A 13,641-nucleotide genomic window follows, 5' to 3' on the forward strand; every position below is an offset into this window, starting at 1 on the left:
CAAATTGAAAAATAAAGCATAAAATGGTATATGAAACTATGATCATGTGAAGAAAAGAACAAGCAAAATAACTGGCATAAAAGCAAAAAACAAAATTTTCATTGTACATAAATATTTTTGTAAAATTTCCTAGTAAACAGGGACATCTACCTTTGTGAAGGCTATGTCATCTGCATACATGTGCCCACACATTGACATTATTCAGAAAATTTACTGGAAAGACAATAAAATGCTACATGTATTCAAAGAAGAAAATAAAATTTAAGCTCATTAATCTTTCTATTTTATTTCAAAATTATTTTGGGGAGCCACACAATATAATTCAAAGTCCAGAAGGGATTATGTTGAGTTGAAGAAATTGTGTACATAGCCAGTAGATTAAATATCAAGGAAAATAAGGTAAAATAATATGTGAGACACAACTGGAGTCAGGCCTTTTGACTGTGGGAAGTTATTAGTAAGAAAAAGATGAAGCCTTGAATGAAACTTATGATGTTACATTGGGATAAGAAATTTGTGAATTCAGTATTTTCATATTTTTAGGTATACAACTATAGAAAAACAGGGCTATACCTTTAGATGTGTGTTTATGTGTGAGTGTGTAACTGGAAATTTGTAAATATGCACTTTTATTTGTGTGTAAAAGAGAAAGGGACTAAGAGACAGACAGAGAAAAGGACAGAGACAGAGAGACAGAGACACACAGAGAGAGAGAAAGAGAGAGAATGTAGACACGTATATTATTATTTTTTCATTAAGAAATCCTAGAAACAATTACACCTCTCCATCAACAAGTAGATTTACAACTAGAATTTGGTTTTGAAATAGTATACATGCTGAAATCTACCAGGGTCTCTTGAACAAATATGTAAGGGATGGAATGGAGAAATTTAAAGTGGTCCTAGAACATCTTGTTTCCAAAATTTTGCAAAGAATAATCAAGGACAATTTTCTCCCAAATCTAATCTGTGGAAATTTCAATATATAAAGTAATAATGATAATAGGATCTTCTGTTCTTTTGAACAAAACAGAAATTCACCAAACCACACCTTAAAATGAGTCAATACATGAATAAATAAGGTAGCACAGTGTTACCTCATAATTGCAAACAGAAAAGTGGAATTTTGAGACATACTACTTAGCAACGATCAAAGGAATGATTGTATCAAACAAGAATCAAGAATGGAGACCAGTACGGGCATTGCAAAGACTGATGGAGCACAAAATGTACAGAAAGTTGCAAATTTTCTACCTATAAAATCATTCTACATTAATGGATGGATTCATTAAGGTATGTATTAACTTTCTTTTCAGAGACACACGTTTAGGACATGTAGTGGAGACATGCATCATGGGATGCTGATGAGAATACATATTGCATCTTAATCATTTTTGCTTCCTATTGCTCGCTTCCCATCTCCCTCCATTCCTACAGCTTCTCCAAAAGTCTACCTTTAGGGGTTGGGAATATAGCTCAGCAGCACAGCACCGGCGTGGCAAGGGCGAGGTCCTGAGTTCAATTCCTGGTACAAAAAAGAAAAAGGTTAACTTTAAGTTGAGAAAATATAACACAGTTCTACCAATTGATAAAGGTTCATATCAATTTTTTTGTTTTGTTTTGTTTTTCCAGTACCGGGAATTGAACTCATGACCTCCCTCTTGCCAGGTAGGTGCTGTGCTGCTGAGCTAAATCCCCAGAGCCCTCATATCAACTTTTGTGGGACAAATTCACATTCTGTGTCTCTTAGTAGGACTCACTGATCAGACCGTGAGATAATTTTTTGGTATTGTTAGCAGTGATGTGACTTTGAGGAGAAATATCAGGCAACAGAAATTTGTAAAAAGCTTCAAAATTACGTTTCATTTTACACAAGACAAATACAGTGTGAAAGATGGAATTAAGAAATGAATTCAGAGTGAAGGGAGCTACAGAGACATCACAAGTAAACACGTGTAAACTGGGTTTGCTCCTGGAATTATTCAGAAAGTTACCAGGATGGTTCACCATTTGAGGAAGGCTCTGGATTGGAGGAAATACAACATCAATGTTAGTTTCTTGGCTTTTTTGTCTACAACTTCATAGCTAGTGGAAGAAAGACCTGAGCCTTCTTGATCCGAGATAAGTTTTTTAAGTACAGCAATATCACTTCCAAAATAAACTTTGGTACCAGGTTTTTGACATCACTGACTGGGTTATTAGGTTCCTCTACCTGGCTTAGTTTTAGTCCTCTGATTTCCCCTTCCTATCTCCCTCCTCCCTCTCTTTGTTGCCTTCATCCACTTCCCTATTGGGCAAGATCTGTCCCCCTGTCCCTTTTACCCATCTTTTATCATTTCCTTTGTTTGTACTTGGCTTCACTCAAATGAGGGATGCTTACTGTCTTTATAGCACAGGAATGTATGCTGTGTCATCCATCAGAAATATCATGTGGAAATTGCTGCATATCAGAAAAAACACAAGGAAAGGCTATAACAACTGACCGTAAACAACATATGTAATACTTGAATAGGTTTATTAAGTAGACTGATGACTGGTTTAAGAATGATAATTAAGCTAAAAGCTCATTTAGCCAGCTACAGTGGAAGCCAGATTAAAAAGAGAATAATCTCTGCACTATGATGAGAGAAAGTATTTGTTTATTGAAGAATTCTATACCCAGTAAAATTATCCTTTAAGAGAAAAAGAGTAAAGATAATTTCACATACACACAAGAAAAAGAGCTTACCAATAGCAAGTGTTCTTGAAAAATAAAATGGAAAACAAATTCCAAGGGATATTATTAAAACAGAGAGAAAATGAACCAAGATTGGAGAGCTGAAATTCAAGGGAAACTAATATGTCCTAAGAATGGAGTATTGGTAAAAATAGTGTAAGCAAAGCACTGCGGAAGGATGAGGCAGGAGGATTTCACACTGAATCCCATCTGTTGCTATTAGTGATTTTGTTTTCTACCTTGCTTCTATTGTTAATAAGAATGCTTCAACATTTAAATACCTTGCCAACAATCGTTATGTTTTTATTAGTGAGTTCATTAAATTGTTACTTTTTAAGGATTCAAATTAGATTTAATTGTATTATCGGGCCTAATAATAAGACAGTAGTAAGACAGTGGGGAAGACCATGAGTTATAAAGAGGTTTCAATATTTGCCTGATCTCACTGAGCCAGAAGAAAATAGATAAGTGTCTCAGGCGCAGATTATTTTTGTTGACTAAATAGGTTACATTGTTGTTTGTTAGATGATAGTATTCTTTCCCTTACACATGGCTATCTTCTCAACAGGCCTTAAATTATATTTAAAATAGGTATAGTAATGCACCTCCAATATTACAACAAAGCCACTTAATCCTAAAATTATATACATACAATATATACACCCATTAGCTTTCTACACTATTTAGAGTATACTCATTGTAAAATAAATAAAGATATGGGCCCTAAAGAAAAGATGTGTATCTGTTCTGATAATTTGCTATTTAATCTTAAGTCTTTTCTGGAAAAATTCATCAAAAGCTTCATAATAAATTATGCAGAAAGTTATTTATTAGTTGGTGAAAACAACTGTGAAGTTTCTATTTTCAGACACCAAATGTGTCTTTCTGTAATGAAGCAAATAAATTTGAAACCTATTGTGACAATAGATTAAAAATACCTCTATTCCTTAAACAACATTGTATTTATCACAATTAATATCACTATCCAGTATCATTTACTGAAAATTGTAGTGCTCCAATACTGTATCAAGTATTGATTTACATAAGACAGAATCATTATCCTACAGAAACTTGAAAAACACCAATAGTAAGTAAAGGGAGAGGGATAAATACAGCTTGAGCTGTTATTCTGTACCATGATGTGGCACAACAAAGCAGCAAATTAATGATTTGGGGAGTGTTAATTATAGTATTGAGATAAAGAACTAGAGATTGAGAAAATCGATATAATCTGCTTAAATATTCACAACTAATACTTAGTGAAACTACATTTAGTAACTAAGTGTATTTTTCTCTAAAATCGACCATAATTCAGTGCTTCTTCGGGGAAGTACACCAAGGATTATGGTAAGATGTGATGTCAGTGTGACAGTTTCAGAGTGCTGCATGAATCACAGAGGGGAAGGCAAGCAAAGAGTTAGGGTAGAAGCAGGAAAACTAGTCTGGAAACATGGAAAAGATAAAATATTACAGGAAAAAATGACATTTGTTCATTTCCTTAAATAGGAACTACATGACATAAGTCCCGGAGGAATGATTGGATGCTTTATTTAAAACAAGTGGACAGTCTATGATAGTTGAAAGAGAAAATGCACAGTCAGGAGAGAGCTGAGTAAAACTGAAAAAGAAGAACAGAGAAAGACCAAGAGTCTTTGGGGGCATCACAAATCAATCCTATTAAATCAGAGATGTGAGGTAGAGGAGGAAGAGCAGAGAGCTACTTGTTATTTTGACTCAGTTTACCTTTTAGAAGACTCATTTGGGTTTACAGAGTGAATAGGAAAGGACTGAAGTTGGACTAACATCTTTGTCTAGTTATGAAAATTAGTTTATTTGCTTTAGCTTTTCAAATATAGGCTCTGCTTTGTGTCCTCCCATCTCATTGCACTTACTTTTTATGTAACACTGAATCGTGGTGTAGGTAGCACACATATGTTTTATTTTTGTGTGTGTATTTCTGAAAGAGAGCTTGGGGTTATTTTGGGGTCTTTAAGAAATATAGTTTAACTACATAATAAAGAGACTTGAAAGGTTCTGATGTGGGAGCTACACAGAACTCCACCAAAGAAATATACCTACATCTCTTAGCTCTTGGAAAATGAACAAATAATTTTTTCTGAAGTTCCTGTGGTATTGTGTTGGTCCCATTTGCCTCATGCTGAAAGACATATATTAGTGAGAGTGAAGGATTCTGAAATCGTCTCCCTTACTGACCTCATTTTCAAACAGTGCTTTTTCTTGAGTCCTTTCCCTATCCAAGAATAGAATATATCAAAAAATGCAATTGTTGTCTTAAAGTTGTTACCACAGGGCTTGAAAAATTATCATCTTAAAGCAAATATGAGTAGCTTATATGAAATAGAAGTGTCGGTTATTGCAGAGAGCAGTGTTGTATTTTAAATCTTCCAAGGATTTTTATTTTGTCAATTTTCCTTTCTCTTTTCTATATATTAGACTTGTCCTCAAAACATTGGCTGCTTTCCAAAAGTATGGAAAGTGCTCAAATATGTCTAATTTTACAAAAAATATTCCTTCCATTTAATCAAAGCCCCTTGTACTCTATCATTCATTCAAGAAAAAACTGTAAGCTCCACGATCAATTCTTGAATAAAAATTAAGGAAGAAAACAAGCCCACATGGAAGTTCCTTCTTCTGGGGAGACCAGCAGTCAAGAAAATCAGTAGACGCAGTAACTAGAAGCCCTAGGGAAAAAAAAAAAAAGCAAAAAACGGAATATCATCTGAAGTGTCATTTGAACTAAGACTTCAGTGAAAGGAAGCAACAAAAAGACAGTGACAAGGAGGTAAAGGAGCAGCAACTTCAAAGGATTAAACAAAGAGTTTCACATATTTTAAGAATTGTGAGGTGAGTGTGCCTAGACGGAACAAGGGAAGGGACGTGGACTCCATGGGAGTGCAGAAAGGTAGAGAGGGTCTACGTTACTATGGCCTTTCAGCCTGAGATCAGACTACTGTACCAGGTGTGATGGAAGCCTGCTGTGAAGTTCTGCGCTGGATTTTTAAAAGGGTGTCATTTATATACTTAATATACAATTCTTTGCTTTGGCAAATGAGTACTGTGTGTTGGCAAGATTTTTTAAAATTAAGGAATGAATGAATCACTAATTTGGTGGCTGTTATGGGTTTTTCAGAGTGTCCCCCAAGTCACATGTGTTCAGAGGTGGGGCATTTAAAAGATGATTGGATCACGGGGAGCACAACCCTCCCCAGTGGTTGATTCACTGATAATTTCATAGCTAGATGTGCTGTTAGGAGGCATGGTCAGAAGAGGTGTGTCCTTGAGTTGTACCACTGACACATTTATGCTCTCCTTCCTTGGCTGCCTCCTTCTCTCTTCACTTCCTGGTTGGCATGAGTTGAGTGACTTTCCTCAGTCCTTCCATCATGATGTTGAGCCAGCCAACCATGGACTGGATCCCAGAATTGTGAGCCTAATTAAACCTCGCTTTAAGCTGTATCAGGTATTGAGACCCAGCAGTGGGAAAACTGACTAATGTAGTGGATGAAAGGTTTCAAAATATATTTGCTATATGACAATATAACATAGACATTAGAAATATGCTTAAACACCTACTGTACAAATATAATTTGCATATATTGAGTAAAAAGAACTAGTTAAAATCAACAGGGAGACAAGTCCTCTAAAATAAGCATTGGATTTCTTTTTCTATTTTCAAAAGGCATCACATAATAAGGACTGTCTTGTTTTACAGGGATGTCCAAGTAAGAGAAGCATTTTAAGTACAAGGCAGGGGTTTAGAATGAATTTGAGAAGGTCATGCGAAAGAGCAATATTTCCTGTGTAGGGGAAAGCTACTACATTTTTAAAGCAAGAGAATCATTAATATGATGACCATTTTTAGAAGATCAGTCTAGGTGTGATAACCTACTCTGTGACCTGAAGCAACCTTACTTCTCTCTTCCCACACGTACTAAGCCACATCCTCCTATGTCTGCAGAGTTTCCTTTCTGCTTTGGCAAAAGGCCAAGGCTAAGGCACACAGCTCACTACAACTCATATTCCTATTGTTAGCATCAGGCCCCAATAACCCATGCCCTCTTCCTAGAACATGTTATTTACTAAACTGTCAAGGGCTTTGTGTCTTAAGTGTCCCTTCTTATTCCTGTGCAGCCTTTCCTACAACTGCTGTCTGCTGAATTGTGCTGATTTCTGAGATTATGTGTGTCCCTTTCCATCTGGAGTGAATTCACCCATTCTCATGCTGATAACTCTGAAATTCTCTCCGTAGTCCAGTCTCTGTGTGATGGCAGAAATCAGGTTGTATTCCACAAGAAACCAAAAGACTCTATTTAGAATAGAGTTTTATTAATTTGAGGCTAGCCACAGTTCATCCCTTACTTGCAGGTCAGGGAAGTGGGCCCCTGCTAGCTCTGATTCAGCTCTTAAATAGGTTTGTGGGTTTCCATGGTTACAAATTGGGATGTTACATTCTCTCACCCTGGTGGCCATATGGTTTTTCTCTCATCCTGTGGGACACCAGGGCAGTTGCTGGTCTCATGTCTAACCATGATAGATGCTTCTCTCATTATGTTCTGTTTGTTTCCCTTTTTACGACCTACAGCTCCTTTAGAGTTACAGTGTTTACCTAGGGCCAGGGAAAGGGATGAAACTACCCAGGCAGGGTCACAGAGGGTTCTCTAGGCCTGGGTGTTCCTTATCTCAGAGAGACATTCCTGGGTAGAGTTTGCCTGGGAGATTAGCTTTTCAATACCCTGGAAGACTTCCCAAGACAGATTTTAGACCTTTACTACAACTATTTGATCTAAAATAATATGCTAAGATTCACTGTCCCCTCCATCTGCACTGTGCTTCAGGCTTCCATCTGCAAATATCTTCCTTGATCTGGACTCTGCGTCCCACCTCATCACACTACAGAAATCAACATGAACTCAGGATGATCGCAAATGCACATGCTCATAGCAACAGCACTTTGACCTGTGTTTCGCCTTTCTTCTTCTTCCTCCATTCCCATTTACAAAGTCCTTTCACATTTTATTACTCTGTCTTCTATTGCATCTCACTTCTCTCATTTGTCTCCTTTTTTCTCATTTTCACCTTTTCCCTGTGCATGTCTCCTGTGCATGTCTCTCATATTACTTCTCACAATTTTAATTATCATCATCTGCTACTATCCCTGATGATACTATCAATATCATGAGCATAATAATATCAGTATCATCAGCATCATCACTATCAGTGATATCTGAATATATTATAAGATTTTGTACTTCTGAAAATCACAGTCGCATCTATTTATTTGATGCTATATATTCAACAGTTATGACAGGGTGCAGAACCAATGTTATACTAAATAAATATTTGTTGACTCGATTAGTGTTTGAATAAATAAAGAACTGAGATAGTGAATTGTTCCTATACAGGATGAAAACGTCAAAGAATCTGAAAAAATACTTGTCTTGTTATTACAACCAAAACAGTACTTGAATCCACATTACACACCCATTACCTGTGAATTTCATACTTGGTGAGAAAAGGAGGTTTACCAAAGTCAGACATTTAGCCTACCAACTTATAGCGTGGAGGAACAGAGGAAGAAAAGGCAATATTATCCTCACAGTTACTGTTACCAGAAAATTATTCCTAGTATAGTTAGGAAGTCAGCAGTCAACAGGAAAAATGGCAAACAGTCTTCTCTAGAAGCTTCTTTGCAGCCATCCATGTGCTGTTCCCTTGTCTTTATTTTTCATTTGCTTTGGTGATGTTATTTCACATTAGTTCCTTTTCTATTTCTACAGTTAGTGACTTCTACATTTTAAAGGAAAATTAAAAGCATTTTACTGTCCTTTAAAATAAAAAGGTAAAATGTTTGATAATATTGGCTTGGAAACGTGCTCTTTTAATACTAAAATAGAAAAATAAATCATAGGTGCTAAGAACATAATTCATACTTGGGTGAGTGGATGGTCTCCCTGCACCACATTGTAAGAAAAAGGTAATTGAAATACTTGTATCCATGCAGTAACTCACTCGGGACTCAAGGATTCATTATAACTATCAAAGCTTTATTACTTTCTTAGTAGCCAGGCCGGGGTTTTATTTGAAAGTGCCAGGTGATATACAGTATATTGTATAATATGACACCTTCAGGCAGAAAGTATGAAGGCTTGCTCTGGAACCATTAAGTTTGGTTTATGGCTTTCCACATCCACCTGTTCAAAAAGAACAGAGAGAAGAGACAGAGAGAGAAAGAGAGAGAGAGAGAGAGAGAGAGAGAGAGAGAGAGAGAGGGAGAGAGACAGAGACACATAGAGACACAGAGAGAGACAGAGACAGCGAAAGGAGCTATGTGAGCTTTTGTTCTTTTTGTGTGTGGGTCTTTTTTTTTTTTTTTTTTTTTTCTTTTCTTCTGTACCAGGAATCAAACTCACAACCTTGTACTTGTCAGGCAGGCGCTTCGCCACTGAGATAAATCCTCAGCCCCTGTGTGTGTCTTTTTGAGACAAGGTCTGGCTACGCAGTTCAGGCTCGCCTTGAGCTCACTTTATAGCCCAGGCTGCTCTCTAACTTGCAATGACCTTCCTGCCTCAGCCTTTCCAGTGCTGGGATTATAGGTGTGCACCACCATGCCCAGCATGAGCTTTTGCTCTTACAAAAGTGTTTCAATCTGTAGTTTAAGATGGACTATACTCACTAAACCAATCACACACAAACACACACACACAGACACACCTCAAAAAAATAAAAGACAACCGTGGTTGCTGTATAAATGATAGCTAGTTATGTAATGACAATAATGAATATGTCTCTGAGATCATTTTCTGTTATGCGGGTTTGTGTCAAGACATGCTAATTTTTGGTAAATGTATTTCATTTAACTTTACTGTAATGCTTAAAAACTTAATGCATTCTGATTCAGTGGGACTGATTTTCCCATTTTCTTTTTTTTTTTTTTTGGTTTTTCTCGGGTACCTGGAACCGAACTCACGACCTTGCGCTTGCCAGGCAGGCGCTTTTGCCGCTGAGCTAAATCCCCAGCCCCCGATTTTCCGATTTTCCGTGCAGCCTCTTCCTGTTGGCTCTAAGTTGCCATCAGTTCTGTCCTGGGAACATGCTCGTCCACATCCGAGAGGCAAGACAATCTGGACACAAATGTTTTAAAGAGGCCTTTCAACTTTGGTGATTTGTTAACTTAAGACTGTTGTAAAATTCTGGATCTGCATTTGTCAAATGTCCTGATTTAAATTATAGGATCATCAACTATGGAAATGGACTTAACTCATTCTTTTCTATTAGCTGTGTCCCCAGATGCAGGGATGGAAGAATTTAAAGATTCCCTCTGGGGCGTTGTGCTTGTTTTCAAACCTCAAGCAGATTGTCAGTTACTCAGAGAAGTCCGGTGCTCATCAAACTTCTTTGCTTGCTGCTCAGTTGCTGTTTCTTCTCTGCCTCATCCGTGCTTTTAGATATAATTTCCTATAACACAAGTTCTATGCAGATAGAGTCTACATTTCACTGCTTTTTGTTAGTATATTAACAGGGTCCTATAAGTGCTATTACAGTCTAATTTTGGAATACTTAATACTGCCAAGAAGATACCAAGAGTCCATAAATAGTCACTCTCCATTCATTCTATTTCCCAAAGCAATAGCTGACCACAGTGGAATCCCAATCTCTGTAGATCTGTGTTCTTCAGACTTTCATATATGTGTAATCATTCAGTACAATACCTTTTCTGGGTGGTTTCTTTCAAAAGTATGATTTTTGAAGGTCAACCACACTGTACTGTTATAGAACTTCATATTCTTTCTATATTACCACATAATATTCTATTGCACAGCTAGACCACATCTGTTTATCCATTACCAGTTGGTTAAAAAGTTGACTTTTCACTTTTAATTTTGAATAATGTTATTATAAGCATTGTGTGCAAGTCTTTTATTTAGACATGTTTTCATATCTCTTAGCTATACAATAAGAAATAAATTTTGGGGCCATAATATCTATATTTAATATATTGAGAAACTACTTTTTTCTAAAACAAAAAGACAGCACATGTATATTCTTACCAGCAACATATGAGGGAATCTTTTCCATCTCTCCAGCACATCTTCCCTATATTTTAATCACCACTTTTTTCCTTTGCCTTTTTTGATATCAACCACTTTTTTTCCAGTATTGGGAATTGAGCTCAGGGCTTTACATTGAACTACATCTCTAGCTATTATGTTATTTTTAAATTTTGAAGCAGGTTCTCACTAAGTCTCTTCATTGCCCAGATTGGGCTTGAACTCATGATCTTCCTGCTTCAGCCTTCCAAAGTGGGAGGATTACAGATATGAGACATCATGCCCTGTGTAGTTTAGCCATTCTAGTAAGTTTGAAGCTGTGTAGAACTACAGTAGTGCTACACATTTCCTAATGCCTCTTATGCTTCTTATCTTTGTATATGTCCTTAACCATTTTTTCTTTGTATACTGAACTTATTTGAATCCACTTTGCCTTTCCTGTTCTTGGAGCAATTATCCTACAAATTAATAAAAGTGATTAAAATGTAATATGTATATATAATAATTCCCTGAAATGAATGTAATTATTACACATCTCAAACATATTGTAATAAAAAAGAGCCTAAACCTCCCAAAAGTAATTATCCTTTGTGTGTTGCAATTTCACCCCATGTTTACACTTGTTGCTCTATGTATTATTACCTAAAACAGAAAAGTGTTACAACAAAAATGTACGTCTATTTTCCATATATTTACATATGTAGCATACCTTTAGCAATGCCCTCTAATCCTTCTTGTGAATTCAAGGGATCTTTTAGCATCCTCTCAGTTTGGCCTTTGAATCCCTTTCTTCTAGGACAAATCTATTTTCACAGTCCTGGTTTATCTGGAAATGTTTAATTTTTCCCTCACTTTGAAGGAGAATTTAGTTTATTTGACAGTATTTTTCTCTCACCACTGAAGTGTCCTTCATCTGCTTTCTGTCCTCTGTGGTTCCTGATGAGATTAGCTTTTAATCTTGAACATTTCTCGCGTGTAAGAAGTCATTTGTCACTTGCTGCTTTCAAGATTTCTCTTTGTCTTTGACTTTTGGCAGTTGTACTACATTCTAGATGTGTATTTCTTTGTGTGTGCTCTACTTGGCATTCCTTGAGCCCCCAGACTGACAGAGTTCTGAGTCGGTTCCTCCTTCCCCAGGACACGCAGGGACAAGACACTGTCTGCTCTTTCAAGGTGAGTTTAAGGGAGCTCCAAATGTGCTCCAACCTGCCTATTGTCTGCAGTGCTTCTGGCTTTGCAGCATGCACTGTTGCCACGACCTGGGAAGAAACAGAATGGAAAGGCCCCAGTGTAGGACACCACCAACCTCACTCGTTTTTCTGGACTCTGTAGATCTTTTTGGATCTACAGTTTTTCAATTTGTTTTGTGACTTTTGCTAAATGCTAGAACTACAAAATAGTTAATTTCAATAATTTTGCCTCTGCTTTTATTGCTTTAGAGAAAGCCTGAGTTCAATAGTCTTCACTCTGCCTCTGTGGAAGCGGGTCCTCGCTCTACTCTCCCTTTTCCAAAATCAAATAAAATTGAAAAAAAAAAAACAGTGTAAGGTATATAATTAAAGGTTTGGATATTATCTGTGCAATACTGGACAAATAACTTAATCTTCTTAAACTTCTGTTCCTTATTTATAAAGTAGACATACAGAAGTTGGCTAGAAGCAATAAAGATAAGTACAAATAGGCAAGAAGAGCCATAATTTTGAAGTTCTACTGTAGCCTCAGAGCACAGAAAATGTTCACAATTGCAAAGACTCTTTGTCTTCCAGGAATCAAGTGCCCAAAAGTTACCCCAGGCTCTTAAGGACAGAGAAGCCTATAAATTGGACTCAGGGCTCTGTTTTTCTTCTGTACTCTGCCCTTCTTATCCACTGACCTCCCTCCCTATGAAATCAGCACTATGAGGAGGGTAGCATATCGCACCTTCAACCACATGTAAATATTCTGCATTCTCACATGGCTCACCACGGGGTAGCTAGACACATGGCAGGAATATGCCTCCTACATCAGTCACCATAGAGACAGCCCCAAGACCACATGCATACACCCGGCCCCAGCTCCAGACAGTAATGCAGCTCTCTTTAGGGCATGCACTCTACTCTTTCTAAGTGTGTACTTTTAAAATTTTCTCTAATAAACATTTTTACACCTCTTGCTGTTGCATCATGTAGATTCTTTTCGTTTGTCAGTGAACCTAAAATGTAACCTGTGGCTGAGGTCCAGTGAGGTCCCCATATCCTTTTGGGGGATTTCTTTAGACCTGATCCAGTGACAGTGAGTTGTGGCTAGTTTAGAGGATATTCTGGCAAAATGAATGCAGAGCTACAACAGCCTCATAGGACAGTGCTTAGTATAGACCTGTAGATACACTTAAAAGTTATCTACAATATAGTTTTCTATGTTGCACCACTGCATTCTCAAAAACAAATAGAATTTCACACTAAGTACTTACAAACTTTCTATTTCTTTTGTAGAAAACTGTGCCCTTTGAAATGGGATTAAGTTGTTAATTGGTAGATTAGTAATGCCTCAATGTCCTTATGACTAACTGTTGTTACTGTTCATCTTTGGTTATATCATATTCAAATTTTAGACTCTGTAATGACAAATTGCACAAGAAAAAGAGATGCACTGTTAGAGAGAAAGAAAAGAAGATAAAATTTCCTTCTAAACTTGTGTTTCTTAAAACAGCCATGGACATTGATGTTAAAAATAAAATAAAACAAAAGAAGAAGAAGAAGAAGAAGAAGAAGAAGAAGAAGAAGAAGGAGAAGGAGAAGGAGAAGGAGAAGGAGAAGGAGAAGGAGAAGGAGAAGGAGAAGGAGAAGGAGAAGGAGAAGGAGAAGGAGAAGGAGAAGGA

The 13,641-nt window shown here is 36.9% G+C and overlaps 1 long non-coding RNA gene across 1 annotated transcript in view; it reads left to right on the forward strand.

Annotated features, from left to right (window-relative positions):
* Positions 1–1,189: 1,189 nt before the first annotated feature.
* LOC106148524 overlaps positions 1,190–13,641 on the forward strand; it is a 67,224-nt gene continuing 54,772 nt past the window's right edge. Inside the window, exon 1 of the long non-coding RNA XR_001234055.1 lies at positions 1,190–1,292. This is a non-coding gene — a long non-coding RNA (uncharacterized LOC106148524). The remainder of the gene's footprint in view (positions 1,293–13,641) is intronic.

This window comes from Chinchilla lanigera, unplaced genomic scaffold (genome assembly GCF_000276665.1).
Source record: "Chinchilla lanigera isolate Chin_1 unplaced genomic scaffold, ChiLan1.0 scaffold00022, whole genome shotgun sequence".
Taxonomy (NCBI): domain Eukaryota; kingdom Metazoa; phylum Chordata; class Mammalia; order Rodentia; family Chinchillidae; genus Chinchilla; species Chinchilla lanigera.